The 9,851-nt window shown below is 39.8% G+C and overlaps 1 non-coding gene across 1 annotated transcript; it reads left to right on the top strand.

The window, feature by feature from the left end:
* The first annotated feature begins 9,272 nt into the window (after positions 1 to 9,272).
* Positions 9,273 to 9,467, top strand: LOC142874853 (U2 spliceosomal RNA). The gene has a single exon (XR_012922442.1). It is a non-coding gene; the product is annotated as a U2 spliceosomal RNA (small nuclear RNA).
* The last annotated feature ends 384 nt before the right edge of the window (positions 9,468 to 9,851 follow it).

Here is a 9,851-nt window from a genome sequence, read left to right as displayed (position 1 = left end):
GTCACTAACAACTTAGAGTAACCAATCATTCCAATTTGACAAAGACTGAAGGCATTCCCAGGATTTGAAATTTCAGTGCTAACATTGGGGAAGTCTTGGGAAAACTGAGATTTGGTCACTCTAAACTTGGTGTATAACTCTTTTAACCTCTGACACATTTGGTCCAGTCTACGTAGACAGACTCATAGAAGCTCAGACCAAATATCCATTACTAATAAAAATGGAATTATGTTCTAATTTTTGTGTTTTGAAAAATCTATCAAAGTTGCCTGGGCATGGTCGCTCTTGCTCTCACTTATAATCCCAGCAATTTGGGGAGCCAAGGCAGAAGGATTGCTTGAGGCCAGGAGTTCAAGACCAGCCTGAGAAACATAGTGAGACCTCATCTCTACATATAAGCACAAAAAAATTAGCCACATGTGGTGGTGCACATCCTCCTGTAGTTCCAGCTACTAGGAAGACTGAGCCAGGAGGATTACTTGAGTCCAGGAGTTAAAGTCCAGTGAGCTATGATCTCATCACTGCACTTCAGACTGGGTGACAGAGCAAGACCCTATCTCAAACAAAAACAACAAAAAGTATTAAAGTTGATGTTTTGCCAATCCCCCAGCAACAAATATTTCACTTTTCCCCCTTTCTCAATTACCTTATACCCACACTACTCCAGTACCTTTCATTTGTCCTAAATTTCCAAAATTCTCTTATCTGTTTATTTTGAAGATTAACTTAACCTCTTTCCTTTCTCCTCCACCTCCCAAGTTCCATATTCATTGCTACTTTTCAACATGAATGTATGGAACGGATTTGGCAGTGACAGTGAAAACAGTCCTTGGGTCGATGGATGGGCACTGAGAAAAACTGAGTCATCAGAATCATCATGCTCTTTTATGGGGGAAGGAAAATTCCAGGATCATGTGATATCACATGTAATATCATGTATGTATTAGTTTATGAACTCCTTCCCAACCAGAATAGCTGAAGGTGGAAGGAGGAAAATGAGAAATCATAGCAGTTGAGTTTTGATAAGATGGGAGGATGGAAAAGAGAAGATAGATCCAGATAGGGTCCTGCTCAGAGTAGCTGTGTCAGGGATATGAGGCTGTCAGTGCTCAGTATTCATTCCTGAATACTTGGCAAAGGCAGAAGTAAAGGGTAAGGGCATGAAAGGGGAATGCAATGTGCTGTTTCCTAGCACTGGATTAAGCCAACATTATGTTCTCTTGGTAACACCCTTATTATCTCCAGCTCCTTTCTCCTGTTGGTGTTGAGCCATTTTAAACCTACCTACCATTTGGCCAACTAATTTGCTTTTTCCTTAATGTTTTGAAGTCAGTACACCTCCCACTGGAAAATCTTTTCTTAATCCAAAGTGTTCCAAAGTACAAGACATAGACATTCTTATACTTAGAAAGAAAATATTAAACTATGGAGTCACTACTGTCATATCAAATGCCGGTGGATTTAATGAAAACACTTGTCACATGTGGAAGTAGCACTGTTAGAAAAAGACAGAGAGGAATCCTGGATTCTTTCGTTATGTGAACTTCAGTGGCCCACTGCATTTTCTATGTGTAAAGTGTTCCCCAAATAACCCTCATAATTTACATAGTGAATGCCACAGAATTGAAATTATTTCCTTCACTTACAAAACTCGTTTCTTCCATTTGGGGCATGTGATCAAAACCTCTGAAAGATCAGGAAGGAACTTGTTGCGGACAAGGGCGTCTATTTCTGTTCATAAGATTCTGAATTCTTCAGTGACTGGGGTTATTTTCATGCCTTTGGCATAGTGACTCAGCTTTTTCTTTTCCAGTAAATGTAATTGTTAATGAACCTTGCCCCACCTTACCCAGGAGCAGATGATGCATTTTATTTTATTCTAATTCAACAAGTAAGGGATTGTGTTTGTTGAACTCCTGAGTAGGTTGGATGTGTTTGTGTGTGCATCATCTTAACATTTATTATAGAAATTATTCTTTTATCTTCATAACCATAATTTCTTCCAACAATTATATTGAAAATGTTCTGAAAATATATTACCCCTTTGGGCTCTATTGCTTTTCTATTGTTGTTTTAACAAATTACCACCCACTTAGTGACTAAGAACAACACACATTTATAAACTTATTATGGTTCTGAAGGTCAGATGGCTGGATTCAAATCAAAGTGTCAGCAGGGCCACATTGCTGGAGAGGTTGTGTAGAAGACTGTGTTCTTGCCTTCTCCAGCTTCTTGAGGCCACACACATTCCTTGGCTCATTACTCTTTCCTTTATCTTCAAAGTCAGCGGTGTAGCATCTTCGAATCTCTAACTCTGACCGTCAACGACCTTCCTGCTTATACTGAGTCTGCTTAATAATTCTGGATATTCTATTTATCTTAAAGTCAGCTGATTAGCAATCTTGATTTCATCTACAACCTTAGTTCTCCCTTGCCATGTAACATCTTCACAGATTCTAAGTATTAAGACATAGACATCTTTGGGGACCATTATCAACTACCATAAGATCCCAGCTTTATGCAGGGAGTGGTCCTACCAGATTTCCAACTTGGGTGTGGTCTCTGACTGAGCTTTATTTTATGTCACCAAAATTGGGAGGTCATGAAAGCAGAACTCAAAGTCACAGGAGCGGAGGGTTAGAAGGGGGTCTCAATATGCCCTCAGGGAAATGCTGGCTTTGTTTCTCACTTACCTCTAAGATTTCCCACTTTTGCTTTGATTTTGGCTTTTATGGATACCTTAGTTTCCTTGCCTTATAAAAGAAACATTAAATATGCATCATACTTTTTTTCATAAGGCTTGTTTTTATTGATTGAGACATTTAAGATAGCAAATGTCCCATTGTGCCAGAGATTCTACAGTTGTTCTTAGAAAACGTAAGTTTGGTCTGGTCTAATAATAATTTACCTCCATTCCCAGCAGGTGTAATATCAAAAGTGCAAACTCCTATCCAAGTAGCTACTCCTTTTCCCTCCCTAAGTCTGTTTCAGACTTGTAAATTTATAATGGAAGAAGAGTCACTTTGGGCTTCATTTATCTTTTTTCCCTCTGCTTCCTCTTACAATTGCAGCTATTACTTTGAACTCATCTATCATCAAGTGTAAAGGGTAGAGAGAGGCAGAGCTATTTTCTCCAGATTATTCTCTATGTAGAAAAATCTCCAAATATCCACAGATAAATTATTACAATTAATAAGAGTCATTTGCACTTTGATACACCTGCAACAATCAGTTGAGAAAGTATAATTTAAAACATATAATTTATAGTAATAATAAAAATATACTTTATAAAATAAGTAAATCTAAAAGAGATGTACATATTGTTTATGTAAGACATTATAAAAATTTATTAGAAGAAATCAAAGAATACTTAACAAATAGAGAGATGTTTATGAATAGAGTCAATATAAAAATATGTCAGTTATTCTAAACATATCTATAGATTTAATGCAACTTCAATGAAAATTCCAACAGTGTATTTGTTTGTTTGTTTGTTTCCATTGTATTTGGTAAGCTCATTCAAAATTTATGGAGTTGAACAAAAGGCCAAGAATAGCCAAGATTCTTCTGAAGAAGAAAAAGGTATGTGGGTTGGGGATTTGCCTCATCGGATATCAGTCTACATTGAATAACAGTGTTGAACCGGTGTAGACACAGATGAATAGACAACCCCTCCCCCAACTTATTTGCTTAAAAGAACAACCATTTGTTTATTTATTTCACAATTTTTAAGTCAACAATTTGGGCTGGGATCAATTGGGTAATTTTCTCAACTGGCTCATTTCACTCAGAGTGTCTGTGAGCAGCTAAAACTCAGTCTCACAACTCTGTTCCCAAGTCTCACAACTCTGTTCCCAAAGGTTGGTCAACTGTTGGCAAGGGCGAATGGGTGGCTGTGTCACGTATCTGTCATCATCCAGCAGGTGGCCCCTGAGTGTACACAGGGTGGTGGTTGACATGTCCAGAGAGAGTAAAAGTGATCCAGGCCTGAAATTCTAGGCCTCGAATTCTGCTGCACATTAATTCTGCTGCATATTACTTGTGCTGTATATTACTGGTGAAATAAGGCACAGGACCAGCCCATATTCAAGGGGTGGACAAACAGACAACATCTTTTGATGGAAGAAGCTACAAAAATTATCCATTTTTGCAGTCTAGCACAGTCTATCCTTTGGCCACAATAATTATCATTCCTTTTGTTTGTGAGACCCCCAAGAGTCTCATCAAATAATGGTATGTTAGCCTGGGATCTTGTAATCTAAATCTGATCAGACAAGTCTCTTCAGATGTGGCTCTTCTTGTTCTAGAAGCCTATAAACTAAAAAGACCATCTGTCTCCAGCATTCCCCATATATCATGAGGCAGAGAAAGGATTCTTGCAGTAGATAGTCCCATTGGAGAAAATGAAGAATGTGAAGCAGGTTAGCCACTGGTCCCTACCAATCCTGAAATCCTCTAGCATCTGTTGCAAGGTCTTCCCATTCTTGAGTAGACCTGGTTCCACATCTTCTCTCCCCTGTTCTCCAAGACTCTAAGCTCCACCGTCTGAGCTCTAGGCTCTGTCTTATGAGATGTTGTTCCTTTTCCAGAAGGAAAAACTCATGTTTACAGCTAATCAGCTTCCTCTGATATTTCCTGCTGGTAGAAAGTGAGGGTCCCAGGGGCTTCTTAGTCATTTAAGCAATCACAGTCTCTTTAAATCTAAGTATGTGATGTTTTATCAGTACAACTATCTTCAACTGTTACGGTTTTCCTATAAATTTAACTTGGTTCTATTTGGTTCAAGAGAAGTTATACCCACCAATTCTTTTGAGACAGAATTTTGTGGGCATGTCAGCTGACTCTGGGACAACACACTTAAGATTCTTATCCTCGGCCCGGCATGGTGGCTCACTCCTGTAATCCTAGCACTCTGGAAGGCCATGCTGGGCAGATTGCTTGAGCTCAGGAGTTCGAGACCAGCCTGAGCAAGAGCGAGACCCCGTCTCTACTAAAAATAGAAAGAAATTATCTGAACAACTAAAAATATACAGAAAAAATTAGCAGGGCATGGTGGCGCATGCCTGTAGTCTTAGCTACTCAGGAGGCTGAGGCAGGAAGATCGCTTGAGCCCAGGAGTTTGAGGTTGCTGTGAGCTAGGCTGATGCCAGGGCACTCTAGTCCGGGCTGTAACAGAGTGAATTATCCTCGCCTTTTTAGTTGGAGAGCATCTACTACTGTGGTTCCCCACCCCCAGGCTGCAGACCTGTTGGAGGCCAGGCCCTGTGGAAAGGCTTTGATTGTTTTGCTGCTGCTCCCCATTGCTGGCTGCATCACCACGTGGGCTCCACCTCCTGTCAGATCAGCAGCCTCATTCGATTTTCCTAGAAGCAGGAATCCTACTGTGGGCTGCGAATGCCAGGGATCTAGGTTTGTCACTCCTGGTGAGAATATGGTGCCTCATGATCTGGGGTGGAGCTGGGGCCGTGGTGCTGGCGCTGGCAAGTGGCTGCAAATGCAGATTGTCATTGGCAGAGAGGTTTGACTGTTGACTGCACAATGAATGTGGTGGCTTGGGTCATCTGGCTCCCCCAGGCAAGCCCATGGCGTCCTGCATCCTGGGAAATATTGTCATTCATTAAGCCGGTTCCTGGTGCCAAAAATGTTGGGGACCTCTGGAACTAGATACTACCTTAAATCTTTCAAATATCTTAGTTAAGTTTTAGTAGCCACACCTTTGATATGATCTTTGGCCTCTTCCACTTTGAAAATTTTTACTGGCTAAAGAGATTAGATAGGTTTGGAATGTGTTGCTTAAAAAAAAAAGAGAGAGACTAGGGACGAGAAAGTTTTATTTTTTACACCAAGTGCTAGCGTTGTATATTCCCTCTAAATTCTTTCCTTGGCTCTTTTAGCTGAATGAAACCAATTAACACTTTCAACATTTTGCCAGGAAATCATCTTGCATGATCCATGAATTCATTAAAAACTTTTTTTTAACCTTCCAAGTTACCACAGGCAATTATTTTGCCAATTGTTTTTAACTTTATATGTTGCCACTTTTCTGGCCTGCTATAACAATTTCCTCATTTTTTTTGCAAGCTACCACTAATAATTTGCTCACCCTTTTCCCAGCTTTTGCTACCAGGGTTCTGAATTTTATTTTTTTAGTCTTTTTTCAATTCAAAAGCCCAAAGCGACATGTTTTACGTTTTTGTTACAACAGCCGCCCACTTCCAGGTACTAATTTCTGTGTCAGTTTTTATTGGGTAACCAACCACTCCAAAATTTAGTGGCTTAAAATAACAATCATTTATTTATCAACTCCTGATACTTTGGGTTGTTATTTTGGGGTGGACTGAGCTGCAAAGTTCTTCTGTTGTTCTCACATGGTCTTACATATGCTTTCCTGGTCAGCTGGCAGTCAATGGCCTCACTCTCCTTTATCTAAACTGTTATCTAGCAGCCTAATGCTGGTTTATTTACATAGAAGTGGGTGCAGGGTTCCCAAGAATAGCAAGGGTGCAAGCCCCAATGTAAATCACTTTTCAAGTTTCTGCTTGTATAATTTTCACTACAAAGAGCAAGGCCAGCAACTGTATAAATATCAGTAAAGAATGCAGGAAAAGGGGGAAAGGAACTTGAAAGGGGCAGATCTCACCCCTCTCCACCTCAGCCCCTCTCCATCTCAGCCTCTCTGACCAACAGACCCAAGACAAAGAGCAAACCAGCCTACTCAACAGGGCTTCCTCCTGGGACATGTGGAGCCAGCTCCAACTCCACAGGCCAGGGGCTCTGGGAAGACTCTCCCACCAAGGGTAGACTTCCCTCCCTCCCTCCCTCCCTCCCTTCCTTCCTTTCCTTCCTCCCTTCCTTCTTTGTCTTGCTCTGTTGCCTGGGTTGGAGTGCAGTAGCATCATCATAGCTCACTGCAACCTCAAACTCCTGGGCTCAAGACATCCTCTTGCTTCAACCTCCTGAGTAGCTGGGACTACAGGGACACACCACCACGCTCTGCTAAGTTTTATAGTTTTTGTAGAAACAGAGTCTCACCATGTTGCTTAGGCTGATCTTGAACACCTGGCCTCAAGTGAGCCTCCCAGCTCAGCCTCCCAAAGTGCTGGGATTATAGGCATGAGCCATCTCATCCAGCCTAAAATAGTAGCTTTAAATTTTTATTTTACATATTAATGATATATCATGATAATGTATATAAATACATATTTCAGATAATCTTGATAATTTGTACTGTGTCTGATAAGAGCTTGTGCTAAGGAGTGTCAGCTCTGCAGTTTTCTTATTGTTCATTTGTGCATGCATTATTAGCTTCTTCAATTCTTTGCTGGAATATGTCTTTAGTTACCTCATTTTGTGAGTGATAGGTTTAAATCAGAACCAGAATACGTAAATCCACTTAACAAGGCACATGTAGTCTGCCATATGTAGCAAATCAGTGAACAATGATGCCACTGTCTTCCACTTGTCATTGGGTTCCATCCATGTGTCCCTTAGGCTCTCTTTCATAATGCATGTGGCAAGTGATCGGTTAACAATCACAAGGGCAAGTATCAATATGAATACTATTTTTTATATTTTATTTTAAGTAAAATATACTCTAATCTAGTATATTCTACTTGCATCCTAAGGGATTGTCTGGTGTTCCCTCTGGAGAGTGTTAGCACTAGTGCTTTACATAAATTCCTGTCACCAAGGCTACCTATAAAATTTTGGGAGAAACCACACCACTTTTTTAAATAATTTGTGTGTAATTTGGGGGAGGTTGTTGGGAGGTGTGGTCATCTTCCCTTTAGAAAGCAAAGAAGTTATTATGTCTTATTTAGTCTGCCCTATTTCCAGTTCTGGCTTAGGAAGAATGTAGACCTACTTCTAAGTCCCTGTGGCTGGATAGATGGGTAGATGGATGGATGTATGGGTAGATAGGTAGATGCGTAGGTAGAGCTAGAGAGCTAAAGAACTGGAATAAATCATTCAAATGCAGAAATGTGTCAATTTATTTTAAAAATCTTGATCAATCTGATTTTTGTTTTGTTTGTCCTCAAGCTTTAGGAAAAAGAGGTAAATCACAAGAAAAGCTAATACTCAGAATTTGTTCGTGAAACCAAATTCCAGTTTAGATCTAGTGGTCAGTACAGAATTTGACCCAATGCTTTCTGTATTGTTAGCCTTTGACCAGTGATTTCAAATGTTCCTATTCATGATCCCTAAGGTATTATAAGAATATCATCATTACTTTATGAAAAAGTTTATAAATATATGATGGTTATATATATGATAGATATATACATATATATGAGATAGTTAATTGTATGTATTGCCTGGGCCACAGTGTCTAGATATGTGATCAGTCATCATTCCAGAAGTTTCTGTAGGGGTGTGGTTATGGATAAAATTAGCATTTAAATTGGTGGACTTTGAGTAAGCAGATTGTTTCATGGGATGAGGTAGACCCATCCCATCAATTAAATAGAACAAAAGACCAGTTTCTCCTAAGCAAGAGAGAATTCTCCAGCAGATGGCCTTCAGACAAGACGTGCACCGTCATTTCTTCCTTGGTCTCTAGCCCATTGGCCCACCCTGCAGATTTTAGACTTGCCAGCCTCCATAATCAGGTGAGCCAATTCCTTAAAATCACCCCATGTATATATGTGCCCACACACATGCACACGTGTATGCACATATATATCCTGTTGGTTCTGTTTCTCTGGAGAACTCAAATGAATATTTTATATATGTATATGTATATATACATACCCTCCATGCACAATTATATACGTAATATGTATATATATATGTTATTTGTATACAAACATACATATGACTTTTTTTTTTTTTTGAGACAGAATCTTGATTTGTTGCCCAGGCTAGAGTGAGTGCCGTGGCATCAGCCTAGCTCACAGCAACCTCAAACTCCTGGGCTCAAGCAATCCTGCTGCCTCAGCCTCCCCAGTAGCTGGGACCACAGGCACGTGCCACCATGCCCAGATAATTTTTTCTATATATATTAGTTTGCCAATTAATTTCTTTCTATTTATAGTAGAGACAGGGTCTCGCTTTTGCTCAGGCTGGTTTTGAACTCCTGACCTCGAGCGATCCGCTCGCCTTGGCCTCCCAGAGTGCTAGGATTACAGGCGTGAGCCACCGCACTCGGCCACATATGACAAAGAAAAAGATTACTTTACTTTAAAGAGAGATTTACAGCAATGCACTGATATTTAAAAAACATTTGGCTAAACTGAATATTTCATTGTTTAATTATACTAAGGAAAGATTCTATCACTTCTCGGCCTTTTGGCTAAGATCAAGTGTAATATCTATTCTTATCAGTTTAGTTATACTAAGTAAAGGTTCTACTGTGCTTGCTCAAAGTTCAGCAGTAATGATGAAATTCTGGGTTGGGGACGCTCATTTAGGTTTTCAGTCTGATTGCCTGTTTGAATCTTAGTTCCTTCGTTTACTGGCGACCTTGGAAAAATGACTTCACCTCCCTCATCCCACTTTCTTCATCTACAAAATGAGGGCATTAACACCTACCCCACAGGACTGTTGTGAGGATACAATAAGTTAATTATGAAATGTTTTGAACAGTGTCTGGTACATAGTAAGCATAGCATGTGTAAGTCCTTTTACTCTCTTTTTAACTTTGAGCTTATTTGGTTCTTATGCGGAGGATAATTTTTGTCTTTTTGCCACACTTGCTACTTTTTCTGATTCTTGAGAGGAAAAGCATCATGTGCCATTAGGGTGTAATAAAAGCATTGTCCAGGGACACATAGAAAAATGGTTTCTATAGAGATAATAACATCCTGATTTTGTATTAGGTGGCCCAAAAAGGAACATGACTCATAAATCAT

This window comes from Microcebus murinus, chromosome 1 (genome assembly GCF_040939455.1).
Source record: "Microcebus murinus isolate Inina chromosome 1, M.murinus_Inina_mat1.0, whole genome shotgun sequence".
In the NCBI taxonomy this organism is placed as follows: Eukaryota; Metazoa; Chordata; class Mammalia; order Primates; family Cheirogaleidae; genus Microcebus; species Microcebus murinus.
This window is presented reverse-complemented; position numbering and strand designations above follow the sequence as displayed.